We start from the raw sequence: 13441 nt of genomic DNA on the forward strand, positions 1-13441 counted from the left end.
ATGGAGGCAGTGAGGATGGCAGCAATTATGAGTAAGAACATGGAGGCAGTGAGGATGAGCGAAAGGTATGTCTCACCTAGGTTTTGTTTGGAAAAGTGATTTTTTTTAAAAAATAATTTTATTAAACATATTTAAAATCATTGGGGTAAGTGACAAGGCTTGCAAAGATGAAATGTGAGTTTTTCCAGGTTGTGTTGTTTCATTATTTGTCAGCATTTTGCAATCAATTGGTTTATAAGAATCTTTGAATTTTTGAAGCATATGTAATGAAGCATTATTTTAAGAACTAGGAGAAGCTGCTTTTATATAAATGTGAGTTTGTACAACTTCTGTGTTTCTTCCTTTGGCGATAAGAATTTATTGCTTGGAACTGCAGAATTCTCCTTTTTCTCTGCTTATGTTTGGAACTAATCTTGCTTTATGAAAACCATTAGTATTTGTATAATGGTGTTGTATCTGCCTCAAGGTTGGAATTGGTCTTGCTTCCTTCCTTTGAGAAATGGAAATGAAAATTCATATACAATTGAAGTAATTGTTTATGATTATTTTCTGTGACAACAGAGAATTCAATTGTGTTACTCTGCTGATTTTCCTTGCTTAAATGTTGGAAAACCAAAAGGACCATCATATGTGCCCTTTGAGGTTTTTGAGCTCATTCTACTTCACTTTTTTTAAATTTTTTTTGAAAGAACCTTTATTTTTATCCTAACAAATTTGGCAAACTATTCAGTTATGCTCCTTAGTTTCACTGCAAAGATATACCAAATCACTGTCAACATTTCAACAAGCTTCCCCGGTGGAAAAGTCAAGGCTGACGCCTTATGAATGAATAAGTGTCCTCAATGAGGTATGTGTCGATCTTTAAGATTGGTTTTGTTGGTATGACATGTATGCTATTTTTTCATGCTTATCCTTGGATGATAGATAGGCTTTGAGATTCAATAATTATGATGCTCACCCACTCCTACATGCATGTAGCGTTAGCATTGCCACTGCTTTTACTCAAATAGAAGCCATAGTATTGCAACCTCCCCGGGTATGGTTTTATGTTTTGTATTTATATTTTTACGTATTATTTGAGGTTATTTATGACAAAAGCAAATGCTACAGCTCAGAGTTGGCAATGGAGAGGACTTTATTCCATCAAGGGGGAGATGAAATTTTAACCAAAAGGTGTTTTTTTTTTCTTTCAATGAGTTTATTATTGTAGTTAAAATATATACCTCTTTCAGAAATTGATAGAGCCGTCTCAAATCACCCGTTGGGTTGTTGTTAATTTTTTAGCTCGACGTGATGTTTCAAGCCTCATACATGACATGCGCAAATGCACAAATATGAAGCGCATTGTATGTTTTGACATTACTTTTTCCCATGGAGTTTTAAATGCAGGGACAATTATTTTTAACCAAATTTGTCATCCAAGGAATTATGACTTCTACATGTGCTCTAATGCTGGCATGATTGTAAGCTCTGTGTTTCAAAAGTTGTACTCTATTTAAAGCCTTTACATTTATAAATTTTTAGCATTCTTGGTCGGTGTGGATTTTATTTGGGTGCTTTCTTTTTTACAAGTACCTGCTTTGTGAATTACTAGGTATATTTTCAAAATTAAATTATCAATGTTCTTGACAGGAACTTGCTTTGTGGATTAAATTCTGCCATTTGTCTAAATAAATTCAATATTTCAAGAGTTATAAGTAATTCAAGTTTTTCTTATATTGGTGTTTGTAATTTCATAGGGTACAACCTGGCCCACTCATTACCATGTGCTAATGGATGAAAATGGATTTATTACTGATTTCCTGCAGGAGCTTGTTCATTCCCTTTCTCATGTGTAAGTACTTGTTTATATATACGTAACTAATATTTTAGTTCTCCAATGATTAATATTGTAATTGAGATATCCTATTCTATGTCCAAATGTACAAATATAAGAGGAGTACAACTGCGATATCTGTGGGTAAGTTGGGCAGTGCTCTTAAGTTTTTTCGTGATTTGTGCCATACCTTATAAATTGTTAGGACCCCTGTATTGAAAAATCTGGATTGTGGTTTCATTTGAAGGTTTGACTATTCTTTCCAAGTTAAACTTGTGAAAATTTTAGGTTAACTAGAGTCCATCCAATCCTACCAGACAAGATTAGTGACTGGTTCCAGTTTTAACCTGCTGATGTGAATTGTCCAAGATTTTGAAACTTGTCTCCTTTGATCATAAATAACTTGCATGTTTTTACAAGATCTAATAAACATTTCTTTTATTTATATGATTGTTTTTACAAGATCTAATAATTTTTTTTCTATAATTGTAGATTCTGCCTTGTCCATTGTTAGTACTTGCAATTTACTTGGAAGTTGTTTCGGTGTTGCCCTACATAAGGTCAACGACTGATGCAAAACATAAAGGTAAAACCTAAATTATCATATCTTTGCATATTCATAAATAAAATATGTTGTCTTTTAACATTTTAGCTTCTGTTGTGTTTTTTGTTTTTTTTTAACTCATGTAGTTCATTGAAATAATGGGTCAAGCTTCCGAATCCAGGTTCGGTCTAGAGAAGGACCATAGTGAGTACTTAACCAAATACCAAAGGTTTCATTGATTCAAATGAAACTTGAGGGACTAAATTTAAGTATTCAAACCTCTATCATGATCATGGATATTGGCTAAGTCTCAACTTATTAGGAGGTTTTCTTCTTTTCATATTAATATTTTTTTTCTTCTTTTCATCCTGAAGGAAAGTAATCTCCAGGACGTTTATTTTTAGAAAAGGGATAAAGCTGGGTTTGCAAGCTAAGTCTATGAAGTTTTGTATGCAGAAAAAGGACCAGTACGTGAAGATTGTTGCACATCCTGATCACTTGATCTATTCAGAAACGGATAAGTTAATTTGCATGGTTATGGTTCGATAAACTTAATTTTGTGGTTGTCATGAACTTATGGTCATGTTTGGATAGCTTAGCTTGTAGTAATTGTAGAAGTTTATAAACTTAACTTAAGTGAATGTACATATATGTTGTACCAGTTTTTGGTTGAGACAAGATGTATAAAACGCAACTGAATGTATATATGTTGCCAATGGTTTTGTGAATGTATATATGTTGTACAGGTTTGTGTGCAAAAAAATTATTTTATCTATTCGTGATGCATTTTCTAATCAACATAGACAACAATTTTTTAACCGTTGTGAAAAGTATGCAAAGACAATGGTTTAAAACTAAATTTGGAAGAAAGACAACAGTGTATTTGTTGTCAAAAGCATATCTGCGATCAAAATTATTGCAAAACTAACAATTACAACAGTTTTATATGTTGTAGAACTGTTGTCATTGGTATTAAAAGACAACGCTTTAAATCCGTTGCATGACTGTTGTCTAATGTGATCAAAGACAACGGTTTTAAACCGTTGTCTTTTACCGCACATTTAACAACACTGCCAATTACAACGGTTTTAAAGAGCCTACGACAACGGTTTTTAACCGTTGTCTTTTAATATTTTTGTTGTAGTGGGTCTTCCGCTCGGAGGGTTTATAGTCGCTGGCTCGACTCTCGATTTTTGATGTTGGAGCTCGATGGTCTTCCGCTCGGAGGGTTTATAGTTGCCGGCTCGACTCTCGATTTTTAACGTCGGAGCTCGACGGTCTTCCGCTCGGAGGGTTTATAGTCGCCGGCTAGACTCTCGATTTTTAACGTCGGAGTTCGACGGTCTTCCGCTCGGAGGGTTTATAGTCGCCGGCTCGACTCTCGATTTTTAACGTCAAAGCTCGACGGTCTTCCGCTCGGAGAGTTTATAGTCGCCGGCTCGACTCTCGATTTTTAACGTCGGAGCTCGACGGTCTTCCACTCGGAGGGTTTATAGTCGCCAGCTCGACTCTCGATTTTTAACATCGGAGCTTGACGGTCTTCCACTCGGAGGGTTTATAGTCGCCAGCTCGACTCTCGATATTTAACGTCGGAGCTCGACGGTCTTCCGCTCGGAGGGTTTATAGTCGCTGGCTCGACTCTCGATATGTAACGTCGGAGCTCGACGGTCTTTCGCTCGGAGGGTTTATAGTCGCTGGCTTGACTCTCGATTTTTAACGCCGGAGCTCGACGGACTTCCGCTCAGAGGGTTTATAGTCGCCGGCTCGACTCTCTATTTTTAACGTCGGAGCTCGATGGCCTTCCGCTCGGAGGGTTTATAGTCGCCGGCTCGACTCTCGATATTTAACGTCGGAGCTCGACGACCTTTAAGGCTAATTTCAACATTGCCGTTCGGCGAAGATTGCCAAATGCGTTATCATTTTGCTTCCTGCATTAAAAGAACACAGGCGACCAAGAGATACACAATGAATTTCATCAGCGCACCTCTCACCCAGCTCAGTACGGCTGGAGATGATTTGCGCTCCATGATCGATCGAGCCGCCGTCCATCTTCATCTTCCAAATAATAAGCACCCGAGCGGAGCTTTTCGATGACTTTGAAGGAACCCGCCCAAGGAGCTTCCAGCTTGCCAACATCGCCGACCAGCTTTACTTTTTTCCACACTAGGTCGCCGACCTGGAACGCTCTGGGGATCACGTGCCGGTTGTAATTCTGCTTCATCCTCTGCTGGTACGCCATCAGCCGAACGGACGCCTTGGCTCGTTCTTCGTCAATTAAGTCCAGCTCCATGTTCCTCCGCTCGGCATTGTCGTCATCATAGTTCTGGATCCGGGCGGACTCTACGCCAACTTCAACCGGGATAACCGCTTCACCGCCGTACACTAAATGGAACGACGTGACGCCCGTTCCTTCCTTTGAAGTCGTGCGGATAGCCCATAAGACGCCTGGTAGCTCGTCCACCCAACTTCCTCCAATGTGGTCGAGCCGAGCCCGAAGAATTCTGAGTATTTCTCTATTGGTTACTTCCGCTTGGCCGTTACTCTGGGGATACGCCACGGAAGTGAAGTGTTGTTCAATGCCATAACTTTTGCACCATTCTTCGAGCTGCTTCCCGATGAATTGTCGTCCGTTATCAGATATGAGTCGGCGCGGAATGCCGAACCGACAGATTATATGCTGCCAGATAAACTTTTTGACCATCTGCTCGGTGATTTTGGCCAGTGGCTCGGCCTCCACCCATTTGGAAAAAGTAGTCGACCGCCACCAGTAGAAACTTCCGCTGACCGGTCGCTATAGGGAATGGACCTATGATATCCATTCCCCACTGATCGAACGGACAGGATACCGTAGACGCTTTCATCTCCTCTGCCGGTCGGTGGGAGAAGTTGTGGTATTTCTGGCAGGAGAGGCACGTCGCGACGGTCCGAGCGGCATCTTTTTGCAGCGTTGGCCAGAAGTACCCGGCCAACAGGATCTTCCTAGCCAGCAATCGTCCGCCCGGATGTCCCCCACACGATCCTTGGTGCACTTCCTGGAGGATGTACGCCGCGTCTTCCGAGCTCACACATTTCAACAGTGGGCGGGAGAAAGCCTTCTTGTAGAGCTGGTCTCCAACGAGTGTGAACCGGCCGGCTCTCCTTCTTAATAGATGGGCTTCCTCCTGGTCGGACGATGTTGCACCCGAGCGCAGAAACTCCATGATGGTTGTCCTCCAATCACTCGGGAATGCGAGACCCTCCATTCAGTCGATGTGCGCCACCAAGTATACTTGTTCGATTGGCTGCTGGATAACGACCGGTGATATTGAACTTGCGAGTTTGGCTAACTCATCTGCCGCCTGGTTTTCCGCTCAGGATATCTTCTGGATAATAACTTCACTGAAGTTGGCCTTGAGCTTTTCGAAGGCTTCAGCGTAGAGTTTGAGCCAAGCGTTGTTAATTTCAAAAGTGCCCGAAAGCTGTTGGGCAGCAAGCTGAGAGTCGGAATGGAGCGTCACCCGACCGGCCCCAACATCGCGGGCGGCTTGCAAGCCGGCTATGAGCGCCTCATACTCCGCTTCATTATTGGTGGCTTTGTAGTCCAGCCGGACGGATAAGTGCATCCTTTCTTCTTGGGGAGAGAGTAATAGCACGCCAATCCCGCTCCCGAGCCGAGTGGACAATCCGTCCACAAATATTTTCCACATAGCTTCGGGCTCTGGCTTTTGCACTTCGGTGACAAAATCTGCCAAGGACTGCGCCTTTATCGCCAAGCGAGGTTGATACTGAATGTCAAATTCGCTCAACTCCGTTGTCCATTTGATGAGCCGGCCGGACGCTTCTGGGTTCAACAGCACTATTCCCAATGGGCTATTTATCCGGACGATAATTGTATGTGCCAAGAAGTAAGGACGAAGTCGCCGAGCGGCGAGGACCAAAGCAAAAGCCAGCTTCTCGAGCCAGTGTAGCGAGATTCAACGTCTTTTAAAATATGGCTCAAGAAGTACACTGGTTGTTCTTCTCCGCTCGTCCTTACTAATGCCGAGCCTACTGCCTGCTCGGTTGAAGATAAATAAATACAGAGCGGCTCACCTACAGCTGGCTTGGCGAGCACGGGCAGAGAGTTCAGATATGTCTTCAGTTCTTCAAACGCCCGATCGCATTCTTCATCCCAATGAAACTTAGTAGCTTTGCGCAAGATTTTGAAAAACGGGAGGCTCCGATCGGCCGTCTTTGAGATGAATCTTGACAATGCTGTTATCCGACCGGTCAAGCGCTGTACTTCTCTCAGATTTCTTGGGGGCGGCATATCTTGTAATGCTTTCACCTTGCTGGGATTTGCCTCGATGCCCCGGTCGGTCACTATATAGCCCAAGAAACGCCCGCCTTTTACTCCGAATAGACATTTCTGAGGGTTGAGCTTAACTCCATACTTCCTCAGCGTTCGGAAAGTCTTCTCCATGTCTTTAAAGAGATCGGCCGCTCGAACGGATTTGATGAGAATATCATCCACGTACACTTCCAAATTTCGCCCGATATGCTCCTTGAACACTTTGTTCATCAAGCGCTGGTAAGTTGCTCCCACGTTCTTCAGTCCGAACGGCATCACATTGTAGCAGTAAGTGTCGTCGGCTGTAACGAAGCTGACCTTCTCTTGATCTTCTCGAGCGAGCGACACTTGATGGTAGCCCTAATAGGCGTCGAGCATGCATATCAACTCGCAGCCGGCTGTGGAGTCCACCAGTTGATCGATCCGGGGCAGAGGATAAAAATCCTTTGAGCATGCTTTGTTGAGATCCCGAAAATCGATGCAAACTCTCCACTTGTTGCCCAACTTGGAGACTAGTACCACGTTCGCCAGCCAGCTCGGGAACTGTACCTCGCGTATGTGGCCGGCCTCCAGGAGCTTCTCGACCTCTGCTCGGATGATGGCATTTTGTTCGGCGCTGAAGTCCCTCTTCCTTTGCTTCACCGGCCGAGTGTCCGGTCGGACGTGGAGCTCGTGTTGCGCTATACTTGGCGAAATTCCAGGCAGCTCATGCGTCGACCAAACGAAGATATCACAGTTTCTTTGGAGACATTTGATCACTTCCTCTTTCTGGCTTGCCTCCAGATCGGCTGCAATGAATGTGGTGGCCTCCGATCGGGTCGGGTGAATCTGCACTTCCTCTTTTTCTTCATAAACCAAAGAGGGTGATTTTTCGGTTATGGCGTTCACCTCGATCCGTGGTGTCTTCCGAGCTGAATTAGCTTCAGCTCGGACCATCTCGATGTAGCATCGCCGAGCTGCCAGCTGGTCTCCTCGTACTTCTCCCACTTTATCTTCCACCGGGAACTTGATTTTCTGGTGGAAGGTGGAGACGGCCGCTCGTAACTCGCTGAGCACCGGTCGCCCCAAAATAACACTGTATACTGAAGGAGAGTCGACCACGACGAAGTTGGCAGTCCGCGTCCTTCTGAGTGGCTCCTCTCCCAGCGAAATAGCCAGTCGGACCTGTCCGACCGGCAGAACTTCATTGCCCGTAAACCAGTAGAGGGGGGTTGTCATGGGCAGCAGTTCGGATCGATCAATTTGCAGTTGGTCGAAAGTCTTTTTAAATATAATATTGACCGAGCTTCCTGTATCGATGAAAACGCGGTGAATAGTGTAGTTAGCTATTACCGGTGTGATGAGGAGAGCGTTGTCATGTGACACTTCGACTCCCTCCAAGTCCCTGGGCCCGAAACTGATTTCGGGTCCGCTCGCCCGTTCTTGGCTGCAGCCGACCGCATGGATCTGGAGTTGCCTGACACTTGCCTTCCGTGCTCTGTTGGAGTCTCCTCCGGTCGGCCCGCCAGCGATGATGTTGATTTCGCCGCGGGACGTGTTGCTTCTATTTTCTTCTTCCCGAGCGGACGGCCTTGGCCGCTCCCTAGACACCCGGGGATAGTCCTCGTGCCTCTGAGGATGATGTCGCTCGGGAGACTGTTCCTTTCGCCTGTCGGATATACGCCGATCGGCCTCATGGTGTTGCTTTCGCCTGTCGGATGATGGTGAGCGACGATGGCTACTCCGAGGAGCGGGGTGGGCGATCAGGGAAAGGCTCCGGCAATCTCTTGTGTTATACGTGTCGGTCCGGTGGAACGAGCAAAACATAGGGGTCCATACCTTCTTCTTAGGTTTGGGCCGCTCGCCAGCTACCTCTTGGACTGCTTGGGACCTCGCGTGGTGAGGGTGGACTGCTTCGACCCTCGGTCCTATGGGCGGCTCCTGGCGATTGACAGGCTTCCGCTCGGCAGGTGCTAACCGCTCAGTTGGAACTTCTTTTCTTCGGGCCGCCTGGGCTTCCTCCACATTAATGTACTCGTTGACCCGGTGTAACATATGATCGTAGTCTCGGGGCGGCTTCCGAATGAGTGACCGGAAGAAATCACCATCCACGAGGCCTTGCGTGAACGCATTCATCATCGTTTCTGAGGTGGCCGTTGGGATATCCATGGCCACCCGGTTGAATCGCTGAATGTAAGCTCTGAGCGGCTCCCTGGGCTCTTGCTTGATGGCGAATAGACTAACACTAGTCTTCTAATAACGCCGGCTGCTTGCAAAATGATGGAGGAAGACTGTGCGGAATTCCTTGAAACTTGTAATGGATCCGTCCGGCAGTCTCCGAAACCACTGTTGCGCCGATCCCGAGAGGGTGGTAAGGAACACCCGGCACTTTACTCCATCCGTGTATTGATGTAGGGTAGTTGTGTTGTCGAACTTATCCAAATGATCATCCGGGTCGGTGGTTTTGTTGTACTCACCGATCGCCGGGGGCACATAGTGCTTTGGTAGAGGGTCCCGCAGGATGGCCTCTGAAAATTGCCGATTGATCCGCTCGGGGGATGCATCCGTTCGGGGGGCCTTGCATTTTCTGTTGTCTCGCAAAGGCTCCTCGTCGGACGAAGATCCTCGATCACGGTTAACTGTTGCGGCTTCAGGAGGCGTACGAAATAGTGCCCGATGAAATGGAACCGGGGCTTGCCGTGCTTCCGCTCGGCCTCCTGACACTGACGTCGCTTGTTGCTCCATCCGCTCGGCTTGCGTCTTCTGTCTCTGTTGCTCCACAAGCTTAGCGGCTCTTGCCTCGATCAGAGCGTCGAGCTCCTCCATGGAGAGCATCACCGTATGCGGTCGTCCAGCTTCGTCCATTGCTTTCGCTCGGATGCAGGTGCGTTCTCATAGACGGCGCCAATTTGATCCTGTCCGAACGCTGAATCAACGGACGCTGGGCACGTTGCGCTCTCCGAACTGATGACGTGGATCTCCGGCCGGTCGTAGGGATCTCCGGCGAACCTGCAAAGAAGTCGGGCCGGGAAGGGGTTCCCGGCGACAACCCTCCGACGCTCAAGTCAGGCAAGAGGAAACTATGAAGTGGCTCTGAAGATGCGAGAATGCGTAATCGCGTACCTTCGTTGAAGTATGAGGGCTCTTATATAGAGCTGTGAGGAGGCTTGTGCACACTTACCAAGGTGTATACGTGTCGTTTCCCATACCGTAGTATGGGCTTGTCAGAGGAACATGCCTGACACCATACTACGACAGTCTGATCACCTCTCCGATGGGACAACAAAACCTTCCATTGTACGATTCTGCGTATGGCCTGGTCGTCAAACATGCCTGCTGTCAGAAAAAGTTGTTCCCCAATGTTCCCTCTGTCTGTCTTCTTTTTCCCCAAGCCGAGTATCCATCCGCTCGGCAAGCATCGATCCGACCGGACGTAGGCATCGGTCCGACCGGGTGCTTGGCTCCAACGGTTTACAATATCGATGCTTCAAGCCTCGGCCGAGCGGGCTACCCGATCGGCCAGGCGACTCTGTTCACCATGAGCGTCGGAGACCCGATTCCCCGTCGGGTTGCCTTTGCTTCTGCTTAGACCCCGTTCGGCCAGTCGATCCCCCTTTTCCGATCGTCCATTTGACCTTTGACATCCACGTGTCATTGACTTCCCTCAAAGGGGGCCCCCGTTCTTCCTGCAAGATCAATAGACAATCAAAGGGGTTATGAACTCGAGTTAGATAGATCCAAATTGAGCTTAAGGCTAGGGCGAGCTGGACTGTTCATCTGAGAACCATTTGATTGAAGGGAGTTGAGATCAAAACCATTGATGAAGATCGGAGCCTTTGGATTAGATTTGAGGCGCTCACAACCCTTGATCTAGATCGGGAGGCCGTCAATGCAAATCTGATCAAATTTAAAGGAGAAGCTATAGTGCTAGCTAGGAGATCACGATTTTGAACAGAAGATGCACGAAGAAGAAGCAGAGTGTTGCCACTTCGTCCTCCACCACTGGGATTAAGGGATTTTCCTTTCCTTTCCACTCCATTCAAGCTCCAATGATCCATCTCTATTCCCATTCGCAATCGCCATCATCAGAGGCCCTTTAATCCATCGTCGATCTTCCTCCTCGCTACAGATCTGATCTGAAACGAGCTAGGGGATGCTCTAGCTTGAGTTGTAAGCTTCATTTAGATTCATAAATTCATTCATTGTTGTTTTCCTTTTCCATTTGAGTGAAGAATTTGATGGATGCATGTTTTGTTCCATTCTGGCATACTTGATTAGTTATTCTATAGTTGATTAATTGATAGGTGCTGTTTGTATTTGATTTGTGTTCAATAGTAGTTAGGCTAGGTTAGATTACTTGCTTTCTAATTTTGTAAGCTGATTTGAATTTGTAGTTAGTTTCATTGATCTCCTATTTGATGCAATAGACACTTGATTAGATTTCTGTGCTTGCATTTTCATGAATTGCTTTATGATCGTAGATAGTTTGATTATGCCTCCGTTACTTTCATCATGCTTGTAGTTAGCAAATTTTCTATTCATAATTAGTTCAATTAGGTTTCTCTTGATGTCCTTAGGTTTAACAACTTAAAGCCCAACCCCCAAACCAATAATAAATTGATACTAGGATTTATCAATCGCCGGCTACAATCATTGTGAGAAACGATCTGAATCATTCTCTATATTATATTAGTGTAGAGAGAGATTTCAATGATTATTTGATACATAAAATTGTCATAATTAAATTAGCGCCGTTGTTGAGAAATATTAGTGGTGCTTGATAATTTTAGAATTATTTTTTTTATTTTTATATGAAATAATTGAAAAACAAATTGTGTCGGGTGCTTTAACGATCATGTTTCCATGTGTCTATGTCTTTTGGGCATTTGGAAACCTTAGGTGCACCCTTTGGAAAATTGCCATTGATAATTGTCATACATTAACAATCCTAGTATACAAATTGTCGAAGTAATATATATGAGAGATTTGGAGAGTGAAGAGAATATCCTACTAGCTATATCGGAATGTTCTTCTTTGGCATAGGGGTTGTTTTCTCACCGGTGATACAGTTCATCTATTCGGTACACCTGTTCCTTCCTCCTCTCCTTGTTTCTCGGTTTTCTTCCTCCACCCTACTTCTCCTCTGTACTGGTGCCCAGAGGAAGGTCTCGATCAGTTAAATTCCCATTGCTTCACACATCGCAGGAGGTTTGTCGGCGTTTTCAAATTCTATGAAAATTTAGGTCGGCAAGTTCCATAGAAGGAATTTCTCAAAGCAATTATTCGACATTAATGAGAATTAATTACAAAGATACTAGCTTTAATTAGAGTGGTGTTGCCCCCAAGATGTAACATAGACGGTGGGCGCACGACATCTTTAGTGTAATAGCCAGGGGGCGATTCTCAAGAACTGATAACCTGGAATTTACCCCATAATGCGCCTGACGCTTGTGTACCTGCATGTACCTCCCTCCATATCCGTGGGGCTGACACTAGGGGGTTGTTAATGTAGCGGATATACATTTAATTAGAGTGGTGCTTAATTGGAAGTCTTTGGTAGCATTTATGATTTGGTTTTGACGAGGATCACACATTTTACTTGGCAGTGCTTCCAAATTGATGGTTACACGTTTCTCTTTCATTCGATTTGGATTGACTTTGGTTTTACTATTCTTAGTTTGAATCTCCACGTGGAAACATTAAGATGGGAAAGAAGAAAAAAGACCTTAAATATTCTCCTTTGAGTCTCACCAAGGGCCCACATGCTTTGTCATTTGAAGAATTTAGATTTGCCAAAATGGAGGTTGTAGCACACTTGGCAGAAAATGAATTCAATGATGGTTGTGATAGGGACACGCCAAATCATGATGAGGTAGTGGTCCAAGCCTCCAACATGGTTGGACGCGAGCACATTGATTAAGAACACCAAGATGAGGTGGACAATGCAGCTGATGTGGCTAACATGCCACATGGGTCAACTAAGCCTCCTCAAGATCAAGCACAAGTTGAAGCAAATCAGCCATCGATGGTGGAGGAGGAAGTTCTGGCAAGAAATTAGCCAATTCCGGCTATGGACAACTGTCAGGCTGAAGCTAACGGAACAACAACTGTTGGTGGGCAGTCTTGGGCAAAGCTTTTCAAAGACAACAAGAAGACAAAGCTTACTTTGTGACTTGATCAATATTAAGTCATAGGAGAAAGAATATCTTGTGACTATGATGACATTAATGGCATGGAGGACGCGATGGATTTCAGTCTAGTTGGTTGCTCATGGGACAACATCTAGCCGTAGATGGGGTTAGAATTATAGGTGTTCGTTGGAGAATTCCTCATAAATTTTTCTTGCATAGCAGTGGTTGGGTGGTATATTGTTTTGACACAAAGGAATATCGACAAATAGGGTTGTAAATGAACTAAGCGTTCGTGAACAAGCTTGGTGTTCGGCTTGGTAAGAGCTTATTTATGTTCATTCAATATACACAAGATTAATTAAACAAACAAACTTGAACAGCTCGTTAAACTAAACAAACAAGTTTGAACACATATGTATTCATCTCGTTTACGTTAGTGAACAATGTTCGTGAACAATGTTCGTGAACAACGTTCATGAACAATGTTCATGAACCATATTCATTAATAAAATTATTTTCAATATACTAAATAAATAATAAAATAAAATAAATAAATAAATTTAAATTATCAAGTTCAATAATCAATCAAACAACTAAAAGTTTTAAACAATCAAACAAGCTTGAATTAAGAGCTCGATAATATCTAAACAAACCAAGCTCGA

At 44.5% G+C, this 13441-nt stretch overlaps 1 long non-coding RNA gene across 1 annotated transcript; it reads left to right on the top strand.

Moving 5' to 3' along the window:
- The first annotated feature begins 592 nt into the window (after positions 1-592).
- Positions 593-2874, top strand: LOC122040192. The gene is made up of 6 exons (XR_006128537.1): positions 593-847; positions 979-1036; positions 1111-1173; positions 1740-1834; positions 2309-2402; positions 2817-2874. It is a non-coding gene; the product is annotated as an uncharacterized LOC122040192 (long non-coding RNA).
- Positions 2875-13441: the final 10567 nt, after the last annotated feature.

The sequence above is a fragment of the Zingiber officinale genome, chromosome 2A (assembly GCF_018446385.1).
Source record: "Zingiber officinale cultivar Zhangliang chromosome 2A, Zo_v1.1, whole genome shotgun sequence".
Classification (NCBI taxonomy): Eukaryota; Viridiplantae; Streptophyta; class Magnoliopsida; order Zingiberales; family Zingiberaceae; genus Zingiber; species Zingiber officinale.